This window comes from Geospiza fortis, unplaced genomic scaffold, assembly GCF_000277835.1.
Source record: "Geospiza fortis unplaced genomic scaffold, GeoFor_1.0 scaffold24, whole genome shotgun sequence".
In the NCBI taxonomy this organism is placed as follows: Eukaryota; Metazoa; Chordata; class Aves; order Passeriformes; family Thraupidae; genus Geospiza; species Geospiza fortis.
The window spans coordinates 585,387-608,626 of record NW_005054432.1 but is presented as its reverse complement, the minus strand read 5'-3'; the positions used below and the strand labels follow the sequence as shown (position 1 = coordinate 608,626).

The 23,240-nt window shown below is 38.1% G+C and overlaps 1 protein-coding gene across 2 annotated transcripts in view; it reads left to right on the top strand.

The window, feature by feature from the left end:
* Positions 1-23,240, top strand: part of USP25 (ubiquitin specific peptidase 25) — a 67,174-nt gene that overhangs the window by 731 nt on the left and 43,203 nt on the right. For both annotated transcript variants that reach the window (XM_031061929.1, XM_031061930.1), the window contains exons 2-4: positions 550-694; positions 9,631-9,754; positions 15,761-15,923. The gene's annotated coding sequence lies outside the window, so the exon portion shown is untranslated. The remainder of the gene's footprint in view (positions 1-549; positions 695-9,630; positions 9,755-15,760; positions 15,924-23,240) is intronic.

Below are 23,240 nucleotides of genomic sequence, written 5' to 3'. Positions count from 1 at the left end.
AATATATATAAATATATAAAAAAATATATAAAAATTTTAAAAATGCTTTCTCTGCCTCAAGCAGAACTTTTTAGCCATTAATACATGGTAAATGAGGATTTAGTAATTTAAATTAAAAATACATATCTACACAAAAACAGGTAGTTGTTGTCATGTGCACAACTGCTTTTCAAAAGTTGGGATCTCTAGCTTTAAAAGTGAAACTGTATATTTTCAGAAGAATTCGTCTCACTCCTGTTAAGTCTGACTCCAGTGAATGTGCTGATTTGTTGGGAGATTGACCTAGACTAGAAGACTTTATTTTTCTTTCCTGAAATAAGTGAAACACCACCAAAACAATTTTTTTAAGATGTTTTATCTTAATTTTGGTTAAAAATAGTGAAATACGCAGACTTGGTTACATTTGCAAACTTTGTTTTTGAGTCAGTATTTTGCCTGACACTACAATGCCTATTGATTTGAAGTTGCTAATCATGTCCTTTGCTTTTAGGAAAAATTAAAGAAAGGGTGAGGAGACTCTCACTTGTTTTGTTTTTTTTATGCTTAAAGGACAGCAATGGTAATCTGGAGCTGGCTGTGGCTTTTCTCACTGCGAAGAATGCCAAGGTTCCCCAGCTAGAGGAGGCAACTTACTACCAAACAGCCCTTCCTGGGAATGACAGATACATCAGTGTGGGCAGCCAGGCAGACACCAGTAGGTATCTTTTCTTTTCATAAGTTTAATTTAAAGGCATGGGAAATAAAACCTTGCCTGTGACATAACTATTAATCTGCAGAGAATTCTTACTTGTCAATTCTTAGATTATTATGTATTCTCTCTCTCCTTATTTCAGTGGGGGTTTTTTTTGTTGTTTTTTTTTTTAATTTTTCATTTATTTGAGCTACCTTTAGGCATTACCTTTACATATATATATGATACTGATCAAAGGGTGAGTAACTGGGCTTTCCATCTTTTTTTACCTTTTTTTTCCCTCCCCCATATTACAGGTTTTATTTTGGGGTCATGCAGTAAATAATTTAAGGCAAAAGCTGGGTACTCCTCTGTCAAAACAAAATTGGAGAAGAGTCTGTCATTGTTTGTCTTGATATGTTAAAGCTTAATATTGTTAAGAGTAGCTCCTCCCTGACAGGAATGACTTTCCCAAAGGGAGATGTGGGAGGTTAAGTGTGACTTTTCCTACTAAAAGAGTAGGTATTTTATATATTAAATTAGCATTAAATATACCCAATTTTAAACAATTTCATTTAGTTGATATAGGAGGTCCCACCTGATTAGATTTCTCTAAGTCTTGCAGGTTCTAATCCTCTGCTTTAGTGTATAGTTATTTTTATGGGGAGAAAAAAATAAGTGTTCTGGAAATAAATATAGGAAATAACATAGAAGTAAAAATCAAAGTAAGTTTTGTAGTGGGATTGATATCTGTAAAATCTGAGCTTTTTGATGCTATAGTTACTTTACACCACTTCCAAATGCAGATAGAGAATACTTTAATTATATATCAGTTCTTTGGCCATATATCTCGTACAACTATACAGGTTTTATTAAACAAGTAGGATTATTAGTGCCTCCTGCAGTAGGATTGTTTCCTCCTTTGTTTTGCTCATGGTGTCTTCAATGTAAAAAAAGTTTAGTTAGATTTCCTTATCAATTGTACAATTATCTTTTGTCTATAGAACCTTGACATGAACTTTTTAAACTTTTTTCTTTAATTAGAGATGAATTTATTCTCAGCATGTCCAATCTGAAAACTGCATTTAAATCCTTGGTATTATTAGCAACCCTGTATAAAATGTCCTGAGTGCATTATAGATAGTTGTGTTATCCATGAAGTAAGTTGTGGTGAGTGGCTTGGGGTTTCTTGTGTATTTTTTCTTTTCACTCCTGTGGAAAGAAAACACACAACCTTCCCCATGTGTTTAATTTTCAGTGTCAGAAGATTGCCATTGAAGGAATGAAGTCTATTAAGAACACACTCAGCACTGTGTCATAGTTTCTAGTACTGACAACCTACTATGGCAGTGGGAATAGTAAGCTGGATTCTCTTGGAGTCTGTGTTTAATTAGATTTAATAGCAATCCCATTAATAGAAGTATTTAGTTTTGCTGTCACTTACTGTGCTGTACAACCTTACTGAAGAAATGAGGTGACAAGGGATACAAGAATCCACATTACCCATGGCAGATGGTCAAATTGAGAAGGGTAGGTCTTGAGTTGTACGTTCCAAGGTGAATTTCAGGATTCTCTTCTCTGGAGGGCTGAAGGCAGATTCCTTACAGTTATACAGCACAACAAGTCAGTGATCAAGAAACACCAACTGCTATGGGAAAAGTAGGTTTTGAAATTTTTGTTAAACATCTTTAGTATCTGGTCAGGTCCTCACTGGCAACAAGATGAGAGCCCTTAACCAGTACTTGCTGGTTTAGTTAGACTGAAAACACGTTGAGATAAAGGCATCTTTGTGAACTTTTCATCATATTGGAGGACTTAAAAAGCAAGAACTGAACACCTACTGCAGAACAAAAGTCAAAACCAGTGTGACCATGGAACCCCCCCCCCCCCCGCCCCCCCAAGCTCCTGTAGTGATTTAGTGAATGCTTCTGGAAGAAACCTTTCCTTGTAATGTGCTTGCCTGTAATTATTTGGATTCTAGATTTAAAAAATGCAGTGCACCAAAAAGGCCAAGTCTCAGGGCCCTGTGTTAGTTAATACTGTCACGTAAGGGGGTGTGAAAGGGCAGTGACTTGTGAGGAGAGAATGGGAGGGTGGGCACAGGATGGGAAATGTTCAGCAGATGGCTTTGACCATCACTGCTCCCTTCTGCAAAAGAACACGTTAGCAGTTCTCAGTGGCTATGCTGAGTTAATGACAGGATCTTGTCTCTCAAATTTGACTCCCTTTATTACTCCACATAGGTATAATTACATTAATTAATTAAAACTCACCCTTACTGTTCCTTACTACTTAGGTACCTCTGTGTGTTTGGAACTTGGGATGTTAAGAGTCACTGAGCTTTGTGGTCCCGCCAAGTTAAAACATCCAAACTGGGAATGAGAGAGTCACAGATAAATACTAGAGCTGTCTTTTGTGCCACAGAAAACCTCCAGCCATTTACAAAGGCTGTTGAATGTATTCCTTGCATAAAGATGTATCAGATATGAGCTTGACTGACTGCATTTCTTTGATGTGGTTACCTAGTTAAAGGGGTAAAATGAAAATGTTACTGTGTCCCATAACAGCCAGAATTGTGCCGTGGCTCTTCCAAAAGCAACACTGGTCATAAATAGTTTGAGAGTTGCAGCCAGGATGGTAGGAGGTATAAGGAGACCTGGTTTGTTTTATTACCAAATGCAACATTTCAGCAGCTGCAAAAAAATAATAGGTTTTCATTAAACCTGCTCCATCTGTTGAATAAAGACTGACTTGCACAACCAGTGTTACTCATGATGCTTGCCTTTTTGTCTGTTCAAAATGGCATGTGCAAGCACCTACAAATGTAGTATTTTCACATCAGTTAATCTGATCCTTTTGCAAAGATGATTTTAACATTTTGACTTTCTTTTCCTTCTTGCACTCTGTGAAGAGAAAGTGCTTAAGCATTAGGTTTTCAATGTACAGATGTACACTTTTTAGTCCAAGGTAATTTCAACGTTTAACTTGGTAGAGGAAATCTTAGGCCTTGTACTTAAAGAAAAACAAAACAAGTTTAATAGTACTTCCAAATATTTTCACTTTATTTATTTCTCTAGGAACCTTTTTATTCCCATTTGAAGTAATTTTGTGTATTTTCATCTGTGGCCGCACAACAGAACTGTTGGATTGCTAAGAATGTATCCATTTTCTTCTTATTATTGAAGGAACTGGAAGAACCCAGGATTAAAGGAAGGAACAGAGTGAAGAGGTGTATTTTGGAAGTTGTGTTGTGTTCCAATGAAACAGCTGTCAGGACAAATTCTCTCCTTCCCTTCTTTTGAAAACACAGTTATTTTTCATTAGAATTGAATTATTAGTCTTTGCAAATGCACATTCCATAGCCAAAACAAAAGATTTCAAGCCCTTTTATAAGGGCATATTACAGTGTAACTATGAAATGCCACACAGCAATTTGAGGATTGTAGACTTCATGACTTCTGGCTTTTTATATCCTACTGTTCATACTTTGAGCCTTTGCATATGTCTCCAAAGTCACTCAGCCCTTTCCAGTCAGGTAGAGTTTAGGCTCAATGGTACCTACATCCTTCTGAAGTGGTGTTTATAAAACATTTCTTACTGTTCCATTCTAGAGGCTCTGAAAAGTTTATAGGGTAATTTCTTTTGGAGCTTCACTGCCCCTGCTTTCAGACTCCTAGTGTCTTGCCTAAACCTCTTTTGCTTCAGGTTAAGTCCTTTACTCCTTGTGTGCCCCTGTGGAAATTATAGCACGCTTCATTCCTTTTATCTCAGATGACATGTTGCATGCTTGAAGACACTGTATCAAAAGACTTCTCTCAGATCTAAATGAAACAGCCTAAATTCCTTTCAAGTATATGGATGCATTACCTATACCTATTGTAATTTTTTTTCTTCTCATCTAGGCCTTCTTTAGTATGCTTTTTTCCTGAGCTGTGGCACTCAAAACTATAATGAAGCTTAGTTCTTAAGAAAAATAGGTGAATCTCTATAAATATCCACGTAGTACTCTGACAGAAGTGTAACACTTCCTATTTTCTTCAGTGCTGTGATGATGTGAATTGCAGATTGAACATGAGTCGGCTGTAGCTCCTGGATCCTTGTTGGCACAAGTCCTAGTCAGTCCTCATTCTCTAGCTGTTCATTTATTGTTTCTGTGAGTGGAATTTGACAGTGGCTTCTTCTGTCACATTGCCTAACTCAGCCATCTCTATATGTCTTCATGACATTTCCTTCTATTTCAAGGATTATTTGTGTCATCTCCATCCAGGTTCCTGGGAGTTTTGCCAGCTTGGTGTGTCAAGGTCCGCGCTTCAAATGTCAGGAGTCTTGTACCTTGAGGTCGTCTTTTCATCCTACAGATTCACTTGTTGCTTTGTGTCATGATTGCCTCTCTCCTTCCCCATCAGAGTGGGAGTCTTCAGTTTAAGGTGTTATAATTACAAGATGTTGTAAATACAGCTGAGACGAGGAAGCTGTGGGATAGTGGTGGCCAATATTTACAAGCTCTTGCACCAGTACAGCAGTTGGAGTTGGCTGAATTGCTGCAGGGGTGCTGGGTGCTCTCCCCACATGCAGTTTTAACCAAAATTGGCATATACACCTAAATTCCTTCAAATCTTCACCTTAGGAGACCATTGTGTGTGAATTTAAAATCACAGAATAGGTGGCAGTAAGTAGGATCTTGCTTAGCTCTGCTTGTAACAAATAAACCAGATGTAGTCTTAACTCCCTTTAAAACACTTTTATATTGTTTATGTGCTCAAATTGGAATGTTACTGCTGAATTTTCAGACTTGGCACTGCTCTGTTGAACCCATCAAGGCTGCCCCTTCCTTTTTCTCCCTGTTCCAGTGTTATTACATCACTGTGGATGTTTGTTGCCTATCCCTGAATTCAATTGCTACTTCTGATCTGTCTCTCATGCTGAGTTTCCCAGCCTACTTAAGTTTGAAGTTCCTACTCTCTGCCTCCTCCTCGTATAAATACCAAGTCAACAACACAATAATTATTTTAATGACCTAGGCAATAAACAAGTAAGAACCATTTATTTAAATGGTGATAGAAATTTCCTAAGTAAACAGATTAATAAGCTGTTTTTATTTTAAAAGGAAGATCTAGGGGGATAGATATATTGTAGATATATTATATATACACTAGTATTTGACCCAAATTTCAATACACAACTTAAAATTGTTTTGTAGAATTACAAACAATGTCAAACTCTCTGAATCTTATGTATCAGAAGGACACATTATTATATAATAATAATGTTGTAAACCAAGAATAAATTTCTTAGTAAAACAGATGATTAATTATGAATGTTAGTTTTCATTGAATAAACACACATGCACTAAACCAGACTGTGTTGATGAGAAGTTTCTTCACTTATGGAGAATTTTTTCATAAGCAAACTTTATTTCGTAGTCATGGCCTGGTTAAAAATGTTTGCATTTTCTAAGGCTATTTGACATTAAAGTAATAAGTACCTTTATGAGGATGAGCCAGTGAGAACTGAAGTCTTCTGTGATGGAAATGAGAGGAGTATTACAAAGCTGACATGTGTAAGTTAAAGTCAGGTAACTAAATTTGGACAAGTGGCATTAGTCCCACACCTTTATGAAATGCATCCTTCAGCCTATCACAGAAAAAAAACTTGTATGTCTGATAAAAACTTTGAGGAAAAGTCATGTTTATTGTTTTTCTTCAAACTCATACTTTAAACAGTAATCTGTTGGTCTGATAGGAAACTTCAGGAGCTCAGTTTCATGAATGAGTTCTACTACTCCTAGCTGCATCATTAACATCCCCATGCAAGAATTTATCAAACATGAAGATATTTTAAAATAAAAATGAGAAAAAAGGAAAAGTACACTAATTTAATGTATTATGTACATTTGTATAATGTATAACCATCTGAAAGGAATGCAAAATGTGGAGACAAGGTAATATATATAATTTTTTTTTGTTTGTTTTTAGAACAAAGGAACAAAGAGTTTAGTCTCAGACTTACCCTTCTTTTGTGGCTTCTATTGAAGTCTTCTTTATTTTCTTATGATTTAGGATTCAAGTTGTATGTGAGGTGTTGCAGCTTAATGAATTACTGTGTGAGCTGTGAAGACATTAGCTTAAATGTCAAAAACATTTTTGTTGCATTTGCTCTGAACTAAAAGCTTTCATGAAATAGGTTACCATGGATGAGCTGATATTAATAAATGTATTTTTTGACATAAATTATGCTAGATAAGCCCTCTGTGACTTAAAGTGATTGCACCACTCACATGTAGTGGTAATATCTACGAGTGAGTCTTCACTCTGTTGTCTTTTTTTCATGCAGAGCAGGAGCAATGTATGGATAGAACATTTCTAAAGAGAATCCTATAGTGTCTGCTCCAAAACCCTTGCATGCCAAAACAAACTCTTTTAGCTCATCTGCTTTTGGAAAGCAAATGGAAGTAAAAGATTTGGGGTTTTAATATTAAAATTATGCAACTTCTGGTAATACGAATGGTAATAAACTTTTAAACACATAAGGTGGTGGTATAGATTAATAAAAGTTAGAGAGCTAAGGAGTTACAAAGAAGTTGAATATTTTAATGGAAGTGAGAGTTGGAGTTGATCCAGTTAGATTTTTGTATAATGGGGGAGGTTTTATTAAATACATCATTTTCACCTACATTGAGTTCTTTTCTAAAAAATAGTCCCCATATAGAGAAGCTGACTTCTTAATCTTGCTTTCTTTATTGTCATGTAAAAATGTCATCACTCTTACCTGCCTAGAGACTTGCTCAAGGAACATTCCTCTCTGTAAGGAAGTGACCAGAGCAATCCCATCAACATGTGTGGCTGCTGGGTTGTGACCACTATTCCTTCTTACTTTGAGAAATACAGCTTGGCTCCAGGGAAGATGAGGTGCTGTGTGTGGGGCTCCTTGTAAATGTGCAGAAAATACAACACAAGCACCACATTTTAGAACAGAATAGGCAGTGTGTCTGTGTCTGTGTGGTGAGGGGATCCTCTCATTTGTCAACCTTTCTGGTCTCCTTCTGCTCTCAGGCTGTAGGACAGAGCCAGGTTTGCATGTGACCCAGGCTGAGGTGGTATTTTTGACCAAATTATGTTATTCTCAGCATGGCAGCATATTTATCAAAACTTCTCTGGGGGAGACTTCTGCTGGTGGTGGTTGCAATTGCTTTAGTACTTCTGAAGGAGAATTTCAGGCATCTGAGTTGAAGTACCCTTCTGTTACACTGGAAGATCTAAGCTGAGTGTAGAAGGCCTAAGAATAAAATTAGGAAGTGCTGCTTTTATAGCAATAGTGTTTTTCCATACTTCTAGGTCAGGACAGATTGCCCAGTATACTCTGCAGGTAAGAGTGCTCCCTTTAAAGGCCCACTAAATAAAATAGAAGTTCAACCATTATTTGGAGAGAAAAGGGCTGAGTTTAAAACTAGGTTTGAAAATGCTGGTGTTAACAGGAATGTTTCTTTACAACTTCTTCCTGGTTTCAGCTTTTTGCACAGACAGGTCATCCCATTTTCTGTTCGTGTGTGACTATGGCAATGATTTTTGTATACTAAGTTTAGTGTTTTGTTCTGATCCGCTGAGAAACATCCCAAAAAAGAAAGCCCAGGGGAATAGGGGAAGCTACAGTCCCTACAGCAGGCCAGCCCATGCAGGAGGAAAGTCAGAACATAGACACACAAGCTTTTTGGAGTAATTGGGTTTGCCTGTGGAAGGAGTAATGCTGACAAACCTCTTGTCTCTCTTTGTGAGCAGTTGCCAGTTTCAAATCTCTTTCTCCCAGAGCTGTTCAGCTTCTAATGGCCAAACCCCAGGCTGGAGACAAGTCCCTTTCACAACTCCTTGGGTAAACTTGGCCTTGGAAGGGGGAGGCTCAAACCAGCTGGTGCTCCATGTGCGTGTGCAAATCTGATATTGCACACAAGTGTCTCTTTCGCACTATTCCTTTCTTTCTGTCTGACTTGGAAAATGAGACTTCTGACCCTGAATAACCAGTGACCTTGACTTTTTTCAAGGTCTTGTGCCTCTGATGGACATTTCTGTAGGCTCTAGCTGCTCTAAAAGCTTGGCTGTGCCTGATGGGGACATGATTCGTGTTGTGGTGTGTAGTAGGATCCCACCTGAATTAGGAGCAGGGGTGTTGTTGCCCTCAGGAAGTAAGGAAGTTTATGGGGCATGTCAGTCTTTGATCCTTTGTATAATAAGAGCTGATGAAGAAGGCAGAAGTAGAACTGTTTTCAGTCAGTAGTCCATCCAAAATTCCCCATTTATCCAAGTATGGATGCTCATTTTCTCTCCAGTATTTGTTTTTTTCATGCTGAGATGCGATAATTTCAGTAGATGAAATTGGATTTAAATATGTTCAGAAAAGGAATGCACAAACAGGATAGAAAATAATTAGGTTGAGTAAGGAACTGTTCCACTTGTTATGAAACTGTGTGAAAGTATTTGGCTTACCAGGGTACAAAAAATACTTGTAGAATTTGGGGCTGTGTTGGCAAAACACTGTTACATGTTCCTTCATGAGGAGGAAAAATCAGCTATGCTCAATTAAAGTATTCTTTTTAAATAAGGTCCTCTTCATCATGTGTTCCCTGAAGCAACTGATCTCGGTAGCTGAAGTAATGCATTTAAGTGTATTGCTTTAAGAGGGCTTTCAGAAAACATGTATTCCTAAATTTGTCCCTTTGTGAAAGTTAAGAACGTTAGGAGCAAGGAGAACCACAGCCCATCGTGTCAGGAGTGAGCTGCTGAGGTTTTTATTTGGCTTGGAGGCAGAAGGGAGCTGTTAGCAGGGTTAGTGGTCACAAGAGTGTAGGGCACAGGAGGGATGGACTGGAATGGTGCTCAGCAATCCACGTGGGCTCTCTCCTCTACAGTAAGAATTACCTTTCATTCTGTTTCACTTTTAATTTTGAGAAAGATAGTTTTGCTTTTCAGATGTGATTGATCTCACTGGAGATGATAAAGATGATCTTCAGAGGGCAATTGCCTTGAGTTTGGAGGAATCAAACAGGGCATTCAGGGAGACTGGAATAACAGATGAGGAACAAGCCATTAGCAGGTAAACAACCAACTTATATAAAGCAGAAATTAAATTAAAGAGTTGGAGATTGGCCTGTATTGCTTTTTTAAACTTTTAACAAATAATAACTTGTTTACTTTTACTTATGCTACTGATATGCCTGGCTTCAGGATGCTGCTTTAATGTATTGTATGTTCTACACTGGAAAATAGTCTATTATGTGTGGACTAGGATTTAATAAAATGTTTCATATTTTTGTATTTCTTTAAATATGGAGGAAGTGGATGGAGATAGAGAATGTGTGGTCATATTTAAATAGGAACTAAACCCAGAAGTTTCTCTTGTGTATCAGGTAAAAAGCAACAAAACCAAAATATAAATTAAGAAGCCAATAAATAATTTGTCCTGTTTTTTGCAGTGTTCATTTTATAATAACATTTTCTTCCCTCTTTGCTAAGGATGAGATTGAGGGAGTGGGTATTAATATTGTGACTTGAGGACACTAAGAGCAGCTGCTCTATTTTAGATGAAGAATGTTATTAACCTATTTAACAAATAAGATTTTGAGTTTGGCTTTGAGTGAAGTTCTGGATTTCAAGTTTTATAAACATAACTCTCTCAGTTTGGGTGTGATAAGAGTCTTTGAGCTAACTTTTGGTCAGATTTTATGATAACTTTTTGTACACTGTATGTTCTTTGGTAATGTTGATACAATTATGAAATATTTGGGACTTGAACTAAGCTTGGGTGTAGGGTTGTGTGGGAGGGATGATGTTGGTTCTTTTTTTCCATCTGTCACTGGCCTTGGGAGGAATGTCGAGTTTTTCATTTGTGGCTGGCCTTGTTCTAAGGGAAACAGGCAATGATTTGATCCTTGATAGAAGGCAAAGTACTACCTCCTCATAAAAGACCGGTTTTATAAAAAAATAATTTAGATGGGAGAGATTAACCATGATAATTCTTTGCCTCAGTTCATTGTGTTTGACAGGCTAAATGACTTATTAGAAAATTCCTTCTCTGAGAATATGGATATTTTATTCCTTCATTTGTATTACTTTATCAACAATAATTTTCTTTTCCCTTTTGAAATATAAATATGCTAATTGTGAGAATAAACATACTCCTCTGCCTCCCCATTTGTGATAAAAGTCATCTTGTTATATGAATTTAAGATAGCATATTTTAGGAGGGAAAGGTGGGATGAAAGGGGTGTATATTCTCATTAACAACTAGAAGAAGGATTTGAGGGGTTGGTTTTTTCTAAAACCTCAGTATGTGCATGTATGCAAGAGGATGGTGGAAGTTCTGTCCAGTTTTTTTCAGAAGGTCAGGTCTTGCATGTTCCTTTTTGAAAGGCAGAATTGCTGTAATTACAGAGTTGTGATTTAAGCAGGCACTCAGAGAGATGGACCTATTTCTGGAGATGGAAAATTTTCTCCCTCTTTTTCTTTACCCAAGCCTTGACTGCTTCTGCTGTGCTCAATTCTTGGGAGCCTTGAAGATTTCGGATTTTTGCTGTAGACTTTGTTTTTCACTTTTGAAACTAAACCCCCCCCCTCATTTGGTCCTATCTGCTTAGCCCATACTATTATTAGTATTATAAATACTTAGTATTTAAGTATTATAAATACTTTAAACTTAAATTACAGTATATATCTTTCTGGCTGCAGAAAATAACAAAGGATGCCTTTTTTCTGTATTTACAAAGGCATCTAGACAATCTGGTTATTTTCTGAGAAAATGTAGGTCTTATTAAACAGAGACTCACATCTAATGGCAAAATTGTACAGAGTAACATGTGCAATGTCAAATGAAGAGCTTGTTGCAGGTCATATCCTCCTTGGTGCACTGCACCACATTTTCTATGCTTGCTGGAGGGTTCTTTGGATCATTTATTGCACAAATTCATCTCACAAAGCCATGCAAAAATATTCACTGGAAGATCCATAGTATTTCATGACACAAGGAAGGGAATGGGACTTTGCTTGTGAATGGAGGCAGAGAAGAATGAGGATCTTGAAGATTTTGGCAGCATTGAGACATTAGATCAACTCAGTAATTTAGTAAGAAGCACCCTGAGCTGATGACAGATTATGTCAGTGTTGAACAAATATAGGAAGTTCAGAATTCTTGAATTCTTAATCCAAACTGTTCAATTAGTCTCCTTAAGGACAGAACTTAGACTGGTTTTATTACAAAAAAAACAAAAGAAAAAAACCACCCCACTTTGTAGTTAACACCCCACAGAAGAATGTTGGCATTCCAACAGAATGTGCATGATCTGTGCAGAACTTCACAAAACAAAAAATAGAACGCTGTGGTTGTAAACAAGTCAAACTACAGCCATTTATTTTTGATTTTCTAGATAAAACAAGAAGGAAAAATCAAATAGGAGGTCAATAATAACCAAATTTAAACTGTGGAAATGTTTAATTTTAAAAAATGTAGGCCATGTGCATATTTAAATGGTTTTTGCTCTGATGGATATTTTTTTCAAATATATTCGTAGTGGTTTGGAACCTAATTTGTGCAGATTTTGTTAGGGTTTCCAAGGGAGAATTAATGGAATGTCTTGACTTGTGTAATTAATGTTGTAATGCACGTAGAATTTGTCTTCCTGAATGTAATTGCTTTGGACTACCTAATGAGGACAGATGTGATTACTGTGTAGGTGTTAAGAGAGTGCATCTGAAATGTCCGAGTGTCCGAGCTGAGCATCTTGTACATGGCACGTTTCAATTTTCCTATTTCCTCTTTAAATCTCCTAGAGAAATGTGCTTGATCGGTGTATTTCCTGTTGTGAAGAAGTTCCTCCTGTTTATATTACTTTTTGTGGATTGAAGTCTGAAGCTGGTGAAAGAGGGCTTCGCTAGGGAAGCCAGTGAGATATTGCTGGAAGGAGAAATCAGCTGTGGCTGTGATACTGCCCCTATAAAAATGAGTCCATGCTGTCAGTGCATAAAGAATGTGCACAGCCCCTGGGCTTTTTTTAAAATCAGGGTCATCAAAACTGCTTGAGACTCTGCACTGTGGTTAGGCATTGTGTGTGTAGATCCAAGGTGGGGTTGTAGAATGTTGTAGAGTCAGGGATATATTCCTGGATGTCCAGCTGTAAGACAGTCACAGTACAAATACCTTCCTATGCTCTTTAGCTGAGTAAACTGACTGAGTGAGCTTTTCTGCAGTGTGTTGAGTGGGCTTCCTTAGAGCGTGGTTTGACAGAATCTTTGTGCTGTGGACTTGCCTTGCTGCAGGGTTTTTGCTTTGTCTGGTGAACCCCCTGCAGTTCTGCAAAGATGCTTGACTGTGCCCAGCTTGTTACAGAGAAATAAAACACTGCTTTCAAGTGGCATGCCAAGCCTGTCATTAATTAACCCTTGCTACAGCGTTTCCCTCCAAACAGGATTTCAGCCCTTGGAGGTGGGGAAGCTGTAGGTTCTGTGGGTCGGGGAGGTTGTCAAACTCTGCACACAGCTAGCTGATGGCTCTGTGCTGGGGACTGTGCTGTTGTCCCCAAGGATCACCAAGTGGGGCTTCTGCTCTGTCATCAAAATTGCTAAATCCTTGTCATAACTCTCTGGAAGGATGCTTGTTTTGTCAAGCAGTGTAAGATTGTTGATCCAGGTGATGTCCCACATTTGTGACACTATGAATGCAAGACGGTGAGCATTTTATATGAGAAATCCTCACTGTGCTAGTAAATACATCTATTTATGTAGCATTCTAGCTGATCATTAGGTTCCTATTTGCTGTGCTTACTGCACTTTATTTCAATTTTCATTTTTGATTTAACTGCATCACAGCTGTCCTAATGTTGGAAAATTAATCAGCAGATAGAATGTGCAGTTATTGCATGTGCTCTCTGAGGACAGATAATGTTATAGGTAGAATTAAGCATAATGGAAAAATACCATGTTGCCTTCAGAAACAAATACTTTATTAATACATGGAAACACATTTTAGGTCGAGCTAGAGGGGAGTAAATCCCTTACCTGCTAAAGAAGCACAAATTCAAATAAAAAATTTTAGTAGGTAATTAAGCTGATGAATGGTAATGCCTATTTCAGTTTGAGAGTATTTATTTTTCTGAACTTGAATCTTGAAATACCTTGAAATATTCTTGAACTTCTGGGGAGAGCAAAAAAAGAGAAGTTTGGGTTTTTTACCTGAAACACAAGTTGTGTGGAGTAGGTATTGTAATCCTCTTACAACATCATTTAAATTTATTCCAGTCTGTCAATCTTCCTGTCAGTTTTAAAGGTCCCTGCAATTTAGTTTAAACAAGATTTTAAGCAATTCTACCTGCATGACAAATTATTTGAACTATTTATGACATTTTTCTAATGTCCCCATTGACCAACTTTTGCTCTCAAACCAGAGATACATAGGTCATCCAAAAATTTTGAAGGACTGTATTAGTGAAAAGGAAAATTAATTTGATTGTTTCTTTATATTTTGTGGTTTTCTTAGTAGAAAAAACTATCAGAAAAGACTCCTAGAACAATCAGGGTCAGGTTCCATCCCTATGCAGCGTTTGAAGAGATGTCAGAACAGAAACTCTTAGTGGATTATATGCCTGTCCTTTCAGTGCTGTTTCCAGGGTGGCATAAAAAATAAATTGATTAATCCTTAGGAAATTACCAGATTTAGGTTCTTTCTGAGACAGATACAAAAGTGGTATTTGTATCAAATGGTGTCTCAAATTTAGAATGCCTCTCTTTTACTGTATTTTTTCTGAAATAAGTATCAATGACAAATTAGTATGTTCCCCAGAACAGTTATCTTCAGCAAATTCATATGATGCTTCATAGTTCTTGGTAAGATAGCTTTTCTTTCGTTGATAGGAACATAGCTTGAAATAAAGATGTAGGTAGGAAATGGAGAGATTGTGAGGAGGGGTGTTGTCTGTTTCTGTGTTTTTTCTAAGATGTTCAAACTTTATCTTTTAGGTTCTCCCTTTACAGACCAACCTAAATCTGCCTTTCTTTAGTGCTGGTGACTCTAGAACTGAGAGGGGACAACTCTTCCTGCTGCTCAGACTGCTTAGATGCTTATGATGCAGCCTGTGAAATCCTGTGCCTGGTGTTGGAGAGGAGCTTAGCCTTTTGTCTGAGAGTTGGACTGGATGGCTGGGGACAGTGGCTATTGTGTCAGTAGTGCCCAAGCCAGACTCTTGGCTTATGAGTTAGAGCCGCTGTTACATGACCTCAACGCATCCATCTCCATCTTTCTATTTAGAACACACCTCCCACAAATTATTTTAAGGTGTATTTTTTCACCAGGCTAAGCATACCTGTTGATACAGAAATAATGTATCAAATGAGGCTTGAGTTGGAGATTTTAACACCCATCAGATCCTGTTGTCATGTGAAATATGGATATTCAGCATAAATCACACAGGAACAGTTTCCAGCAAAGAAAGTGGTCATTGAAACATACAATTAAAATGTTGGGTGGCATTTGAAAAATTGCAGGGAGATGTCTTTCCATGGCTCATAAAGTAATTACTTGCCATGTAAAGTGATTAACACAGTTGCTTAAGTTGCAAAAAGGAAAACTGAGAAAACTGCCTTCGTTTTTGAAAGTTCCTTGCTAGCTTTGGCTTCCTGTCAGTAAACGAAAGATTGGTGACTTTGTGCTTCACATAGCAATAAAAGCATTTGAGGATGAAAGCACTGTACTATTAGTGCTGCCTAAAATTTGTCCATCCTGTTTGAATCTGGTTCTTAAATAATTGATGACTTGTAGACATGGCTCTTGTATCTAGAGCTCTCACAGGAGATTCACGCACTCACCAATATAATTTGACAAAAGGTAATGGAATTGCTGTAGCATAGCTAAAAGTAAAATAGCTTTTTGGGTACATGTTATTGCATAAAATATAATATATTGCATATATTGCTCAGCAACAATAAGTGAATGATGTCATTATGATGTCTGTATTGCTACCTGAATGTATTTTACTACTTGGTGGGGGTTTTTTTTGTTTTGTTTTTCTGGGGTCTTGGTTTTTTCTCACATTTTTCCCTCCCTTCTGTCTCAAAGAGTTCTAGAAGCCAGTATTGCAGAAAATAAAGCGAGTTTAAAGAGGACGCATCCAGAGGTATGGAGTGACTCTCCAAACCCTTATGATCGAAAGCGACAAGACAACTGCCCAGTAGGATTAAAGAATGTTGGCAACACGTGCTGGTTTAGTGCTGTCATTCAGGTAAGCACTCTTCAATCAGCTGTGGGCATTTTTCATTGTATCTGTTGGGAGGTGAGTCAGCTCATTTTAAGTGAATAATTTAAAATAATCTCTTTTCCTGGAAAGTTTAGGCCACTGCATGAGATGTTTTTGCGCATTATCTATTTATTGCATCTCTTAATATGTCTATCCCTAAGTCAGATTGAAGTGTAGAAGGTGCTGGTAGCATATGTTAGTGAAGCTTCAAAATGTTTCTTATTAAGAAGTTGTTGAAGACAAGGAGTTGACTTTCTGAAGATCCTGGGTGTATGCAGCTCGTGCTGACATCAGTGACAGTTGTGTCTGCTACAGATTACCCTCCTCAGGATGAGGATGTGCACACAGCCTTCCTGAAAGGCAAGGAAATCTCTGGATTACAGTCTGTGGTTCCCATGGGAAACTTCAATAAACATCCTGACCCTTGCTGGGTTCAACGCAGCAGGACACAAGCAAACTAGATTTCTGAAGGGCATGGGGAGCAGCTTCTTGGTATGAGTACTGATGGGCCAACTAGGGGTGATGCTCAGCTGAATTTGCTGTTCCCCAAAAATGGAAGAACTGAAGGTGGGGTAATGTGGGTACTCTTGACTGCAGCAACCATGAAATAATAGAGTTCAACCATGAAATAGTAGAGTTCTGCTGGGAGCCAGAAAGGAATAACAGGACCCAGATCTAGTTCTGGAGAACAGACTTTGTCTTCTAGAAGTTGGTGTCTGGGGTTCCACAGGTGGAAGTGCAGAGTTGCTTGGGAAAGCTAGCAGCATTCCCTGATTGTCAGAAGAGTCTGTGCTGCTCTCAGGGAGCTCGTAGGCAAGCTTCACTGCCAAGCAGGCAGTGTGCAGGATCTGGAAGCAGAGATGGGCTGTTGAGCAGACTGGAGATGTTGTCCAGGCATGAAGGAATGGTATTAGTAAAGTGAAAGCTGACCTGAGTTGGTGCCTAAAAGGTTGTCTAAGGTAACAAGAAAAGGTTTTGATGATATACTGGGCATAAAGGGCTGAGTGAAAAGAATGTGGCTGAATAGAATAGGTGAGGTACTCAGTGCCTTGCTTTGCCTCAGTTTTTTACCAGTGAGATCTATCTCAAAGACCTCAGACCTGTACATAGTTGAGGGAACTCTGAACAAGGATTTGAGTGTGCAAATTTGACCCATACAAGTCCACTGGACCCACTGAGCTATCCAGTGGTGATGAGAGACAATGGGAAGAAGTCTTAGCAAGACAGCTCTCTCTCATTTTTGCAAAGTCATGGAGAATAAAAGAGGTTTCTGATGTACTTGAGCCAGGCTTTTTAGAGCAGTGCATACTGGGAGGATGAGAGGCAATAGGAGTCATTGAGATAAGGAAGATTAGCCTGAATATAAAGAAGCATTTTTCCCCATAAAGGCAGGCAGGCAGCAGAGGTTGCCCAGAGAAGGCTGTGCAGGGTTTGTCAAACCTTGGAAAGTTTTGAGATGCCTGAAAAAAAGCCTTGAGTAGCGTGGTCTGATCTCACAGGTCAATAATGTGAATAATGCTAGTTAGTTTAGTGCCCATCATCTTCTAAAATTCCAGAGTTGCTTTCCACCATGTACCTCACTACATAGCAGTTTTGAAAATAAGCTATTTTCTGACGTAGATACTCAGTCTCATGCGATGTTTCTGTCTGTTCATGCTTGCCAACTCTTGTTTCTACTACACTGCAAATCTCTTTACTGAACAAACATGGTCAAAACTTGCTGTCCTTTTTCAATCACTTCTGAATTTTACTTACTAGTTCAGAGTTGGTGAATTTACAGTAACCTTCCTTCAGGCTGGAACAGATGGTTGGCTCTTGTTCCTCTCTTAATTTTTGATTGCCTCTTTGTTTGTACCTGGACTTTCCATCTCACCTCACTGGTGCTTAATTAAAAGCTTTTGTTGAATGAATTCTTCCAAAGTTGCCCTGAAATCCCAGTAGACTGCATAAATTAAATTATTGTTATGCATGTTCTGCTTGACTTCGTGGTTTTTTGGTTTTGTTTGAGGTGGGTCATTTTGTGTGTTGGTTTGGTTTTGTTTTTTTTAATGGGAAAGATTTACTTACCTGCAGATTCTGTTTGGGTAATGCTGTAGATAATGAAATGGAAAGATTTATTTTATTGTTCTGTGACCTCCCCCCCCCCACTTTCCACTGAATTTTTTATGTTCTTGGGCCTCTTTTCTTTCAGCATTTAGGAATCTAACAGGTTTTGAATTTTCTGTGTTCCTGGAGATCTTTTGATGTTTCCCTTGTTCCTCTCTCCTCCTTTCCTTATTACATTGCATGCATAGCTCTTTTTGCAGTAGCAGAAACTTTGTCCTAACAGAAGCAAACATTTTATTTCCATTAAGATCTTTATGGAGCTAACGTGACTTGATATTTTACCCTCTTTGTTGCCTAATCAGATTTTATATTCCTAGCAGTCCCAAATTTAAAGGACTGATTTAATGTGCATTTCTGTTAAAGACTTTTTTAATATAGGAAGCTGAAAATCTTTAGAGAAATGTTTTTATGGAAACTTAGATTTTTAATTTGTTAATCACAGAGATAAGAGCAGAGGGCAGAGAATGTAAAAACCTATGCTAGACCTATGATCTCATGTTATTTATACCCAGTGTGCAACTTTATACCTTGAAAACAGATTAGAAAGAGACATAGCTGGTTCTTATGGTCACCAGCCATACCATGTGAAAATCTGTGGTGTCTGGAAGTATAATGGCTTGATCCTAAAAGATAGTGAAACTTCTGGAGTTAGGTCTATGGAATGTAATTTAAGCAAACCATTGAAAGATTTATAACTTCAGTTGGTTGAAAATTTAGGTTATTAATATTATCTGTCAGCCAGGAAGATTTATGTTTCAAGCAACCATCCCAGGAAATTTAATGCATGTTAATTTAGAACATTAGCTAATACCGTACTTATGTATCCACAGGGCAGATTGACTACTTGGGTTGCATTGACTATGTAGAAGTATTTTTTTGCTTTCTTTGGGAGGCTTTTGTAACCTGACACATCACATAGCTCAACAATATCTAAATGTTAACTACTGTCAGTCACAATGATATATTGTGTAATATAATCTAAAACTAAATTGCAGAGAAAGAAAAGTCATCCTTCTATTTAAGGCATGCTTGTTAAGGAAAAAAGAGATTTTGACATTTTGATGCTTTCCTTTTGCAATGTATGTTTTTATAGGCACCAATTAAATGACTTAGTGAAATGCAGTCATGAATGGTTTGTGTATTTGCATTAAGAGTATGAAATTCCTGAAGAGACGTTCTTAGTGAGTGACAGCAAGGTTTAATAAGTTTCAAGCATCACTGGAAATGTTGCCTTTACCCTGTATTTATTTGTGCTGTAGAGAAATAGGCGCATGTGGAAGGCATCCTCTTCTGCATAGGAAGAGGGGAGTCTCTCTTCAGAAAGCTGCAAAACAAAATTTTGCTTTCCACAGTTACATTCAGCAGCATTAGTGACCAGTAATGTTTTTCCCACAGCCTGACTTGTAAAAATCTGCCTTGCTGTTGAGGACTTCTGACTTGATAATAATGTGAATTTAAAACTGAGTCCCCAAGACAGTATGTCAGAACAAAACTGCATTAAATCATGTTACCTGCCAAGAAATGAATCAAGTTCCTTAACCTTTTTTCTCCCTCTTCTTGAACTTTTAATAAACCTACATTTGGGACAGGAGTTCACCCATGCATGATTTTGCTACTGTTTAGTTAGATGAACATTTATAAAAGGACCCATACATCTTGAGGCTTTAGAATATTTCAGTGTTTGTTGTGCATTGTTTTTTTATTTATTAATTTTTAAAAATTCTCATTATTGTAACTACATATGTCTGCTCTTGAAATAAAATTTAAGACATCAAGTTCTTTAAGGAAACAAAACACAAATACACCACTGTATGTTTTTACTTTTCTGCAGTACATTTTAGTGGCCCCTTTGTGAAAAGGTAACATCACAGTTTTTCTTGGCTGTAAGAGTTTACAGCCTGCAAATGGCTTAGAAATAGTAAATTTATGGAGCCTGTGGAGTGGTTCCTTCATCCCATGCTGAGCACAAGTTAAGAGTTTTCAGGATATGGGATGCAGAAAGCAAGTAAGGACAGGACATGGATATGTTGTTGGAATCATGTCTTGGGTTTGCTGCCTGTGCAAGTTCTCCCCCAGATGTTTTGGTTTAAGACACTGCACCAGACAAACTTTATCTTTTGGAGTCCCAAGGGAGGTTCTGGTCATGTACAAGAAGAAATGTCCAGGCAGGACCTGCCCTGTGGAAAAGGTGCCATGGGAAATGCCCAAATGGTTGAGAGGATGTCACAGTGTGCCAAGGTAGATTTCTGTGGGAGAAGGAAAGTGTGTTTGGAAATCAGTGAAAATTGTACTGTAAATGCTGCTGTTTCCTCTTTCTCCAGTGTCATTCCTCAGGTACCATGTGCACACTCTCCCCCAGTCTCATGACTTCCAGAGGGCCAGGTTGCTTCTCCCTTTACCAAATGAGGTATCCCAACAGGACAGCTGGGGCCTGGCATCCCCACACGCTTTTCCCTGTGACTCTGTCAGAGTTGGATGAGATTTTTTTTTCCCCCAAAAGTGCATAGCTTGCTGAATGAAGTCAGCAAGCATAAATCTCCTCGGGTGCTCTTTAACTTTTATTTTCAGGGTCCCTAACACCACTTCTGGCATTTTACTCTGTTGCATTGTGCTTGGGAGCAGCTTTCTTGTTTTCCTGATGTCAGTGTATTTGGGGTTAGGATCTCCTTTGATCCTAGGCTTCTAGTTCTGGGAAGAAATGAACCAACTTGATGGGTGAGAATCAAGCAAGTATTTTCTTCCCAGTTGGTAGCTCAGCTACTTGCCGATATTGTTCTCCTTTAAAGCAGCTTACCACAAGTATCTAACTTTCACGTTATTTTATGTTTCTGATTTGTCATGACAGACAGAAAGGATTGTGATGGATCATGTGGTAGTGCATGATTACCAAAAAGTCTAGCATTATATTATTAAATGTGGACATTTATACATTGCACATGAGTCCCTTGCTTTGCTGGGCATGCAGTGCCAGGCTGTAGGCTGAAGAACATTCAGTGTTCAATCCCCATGTGACTTAAAATGGTCATTGATGGAATATTTTCTTTCCACTATTTTCACTGTGGAACAGCCTGAGGCAGGGGTTGGTGGGGGATATGATATAAGCTGCTCTGTAGAGTTTCATGGGCAGAGCAATAATGATGCTGGAAATCTAGTTTCTTGCTTTCCATTCCTCTGTCACTCCCTCTGTTTCTCTGAAAAGTGAACCTGTCCCTTCCAAATTCAGTCATCCTATGATATTTCCTGACAGGGTCTTCCTTTTCCTGCTTCTTGTGTTTCTGTAGTCTCTGGCTTCCTCAGGTTGCTTGTGTGATATTTCAGACTCTTACCCTACATTTCGTCATTTGTAGTATTGCAAAATTTATTGCCATGGTATGGAAAGCTTTAATGGATCATGGCTTTCCTTTTGACTCATAAATAGTTGCTCATTTAATTAAAATAAAGGATACAGGACGCATTGTTTAGGTGTGTTATTTAAATTTATATCACTTAATTTGGGCAAGAAGCTGAAAACTTCTGTAACCATGTAAGGAAATGTTGGCTGTGATTTTTTCTTTGTCCTAACATTTTTTTTTCTTGCTTTGACCATGTAGTAGAGGAGTGGTTGGATGGCATTTCTTAGTATGTGCCAAGACACAAGCATAATGTGAATTCTTCTGGACACATATCATACTTAGCTGTCTTCTGAATTGTAGCAATGTTCTGAGTTTGTTGCTATAAACAAGTAAATGTTCTCTAAATGCAGGCTGGTAATTCCATGGTGAGCTGTTTGTTTAAAATGTTGACTTAACCCAAGCCTGCTAGAGGTCTTAGTTTGACTTTCAAGCTCAAACAGTATGCAAGCTGTTTTCCATCTTCTTCCATGTTGTACCTCAGCCTTCTGAAGATGAAAGACATGATAGCTTAAAAAAGCAATTTATACCTAGGTTTTCAGCAGTTTGGAATGCTAATTGGTTGCTTGTTTATAAATAAAAATGTCCTTTTAGAGGTACTTTCCAAATCTTTTGAGACCTGGGATTGAATCTGTAGTTCTCAAATCTGTGATTCTTACTAGCACTGTACGTGTTCAGCCATCAGGCAGTGTCATATCTGTCTGTAAGAGTTTTTATTTCAGGGGGGAAGAGCAAAAGAAAACTCCTCTTCCTATGCTTTCACAGTGAAGTTTGAACAGGAACCTGCTCAAGTCCCAGCTTTGAAGCTGCTTTGCTCACTTCCCTTCAGTCTTCTTTACATGAAATTTTCTAAAGAATGCAAGAATTTGGACTGTGCCAAATTCTCAGTGTACATAAAGAAGCACAAAACTATGTTTTGGGTGACTTCCTAATTTTCTTAATGCTTTTTATTAGTCTCAGTTCTGGAAACAGGATTTACCACTTAACAGGAATAAGACAAACAAGTGAAGTGTGAGACAGCCCCAAAGTTATAAGGAGGAGCAAGGTAGAAGGGAGCATTGTGCCCAGCAGAGTAACTGGTGCAGTAGCAACAAGCAGCCACTTTATGGACTTTGAGAAAGTACTTTGAAGAATATGAACCAAAAAAGGAAAAAATAATCAATTAATAGGAAAAGTCTGGAAAGCCTTAAAGAGGGGAAGGAAGTGATTCTCCCAAATTAGAACCAAAGAATGACCTGGGTTAGAGGGGATCTTAAAGATTATCTGTTTCTAACCCCCTGCCATGGGCAGGGGCACCTTCCACTAGACCAGGTTGCTCAAAGCTTCATCCCACCAGGCCTTGAACACTTCCAGGGATGGGACCTGTGCCAGTGCATCATCATTTTCACAGTAAAGAATGTCTTCCTAATATCTGATCTAAACCTGCTCTGTGAGTGTGAATCCATTCCCTTTTTGTCCTATCACTCCAGGATAGTCTCTCTCCATCTTTCCTGTGGGCTCAATTCAGGTATTGGAAAGCCACAGTTTAGGTCACCCTGAAGCCTTCTGTTCTTCAGGCTGAACAATCCCAATTCTCTCAAGATATAGGGATATAGAGTCCAAAAGGCTTGCAAGTTGGTGAGAAGTGGACTCAGCTGTCAGCTGTTTATATTTTTGCAATATGGTGCTTTGGATGCAAATATTTAATCAGAGAGTATTAAATCACTAATTTGTACAATATTTAGGAGTACTTTTACTTTGAACCTTAGCCCTTCAAATATTGATAACTAGTAAATTTCAAATTCTTCATTCTATTGGAGGAAACATA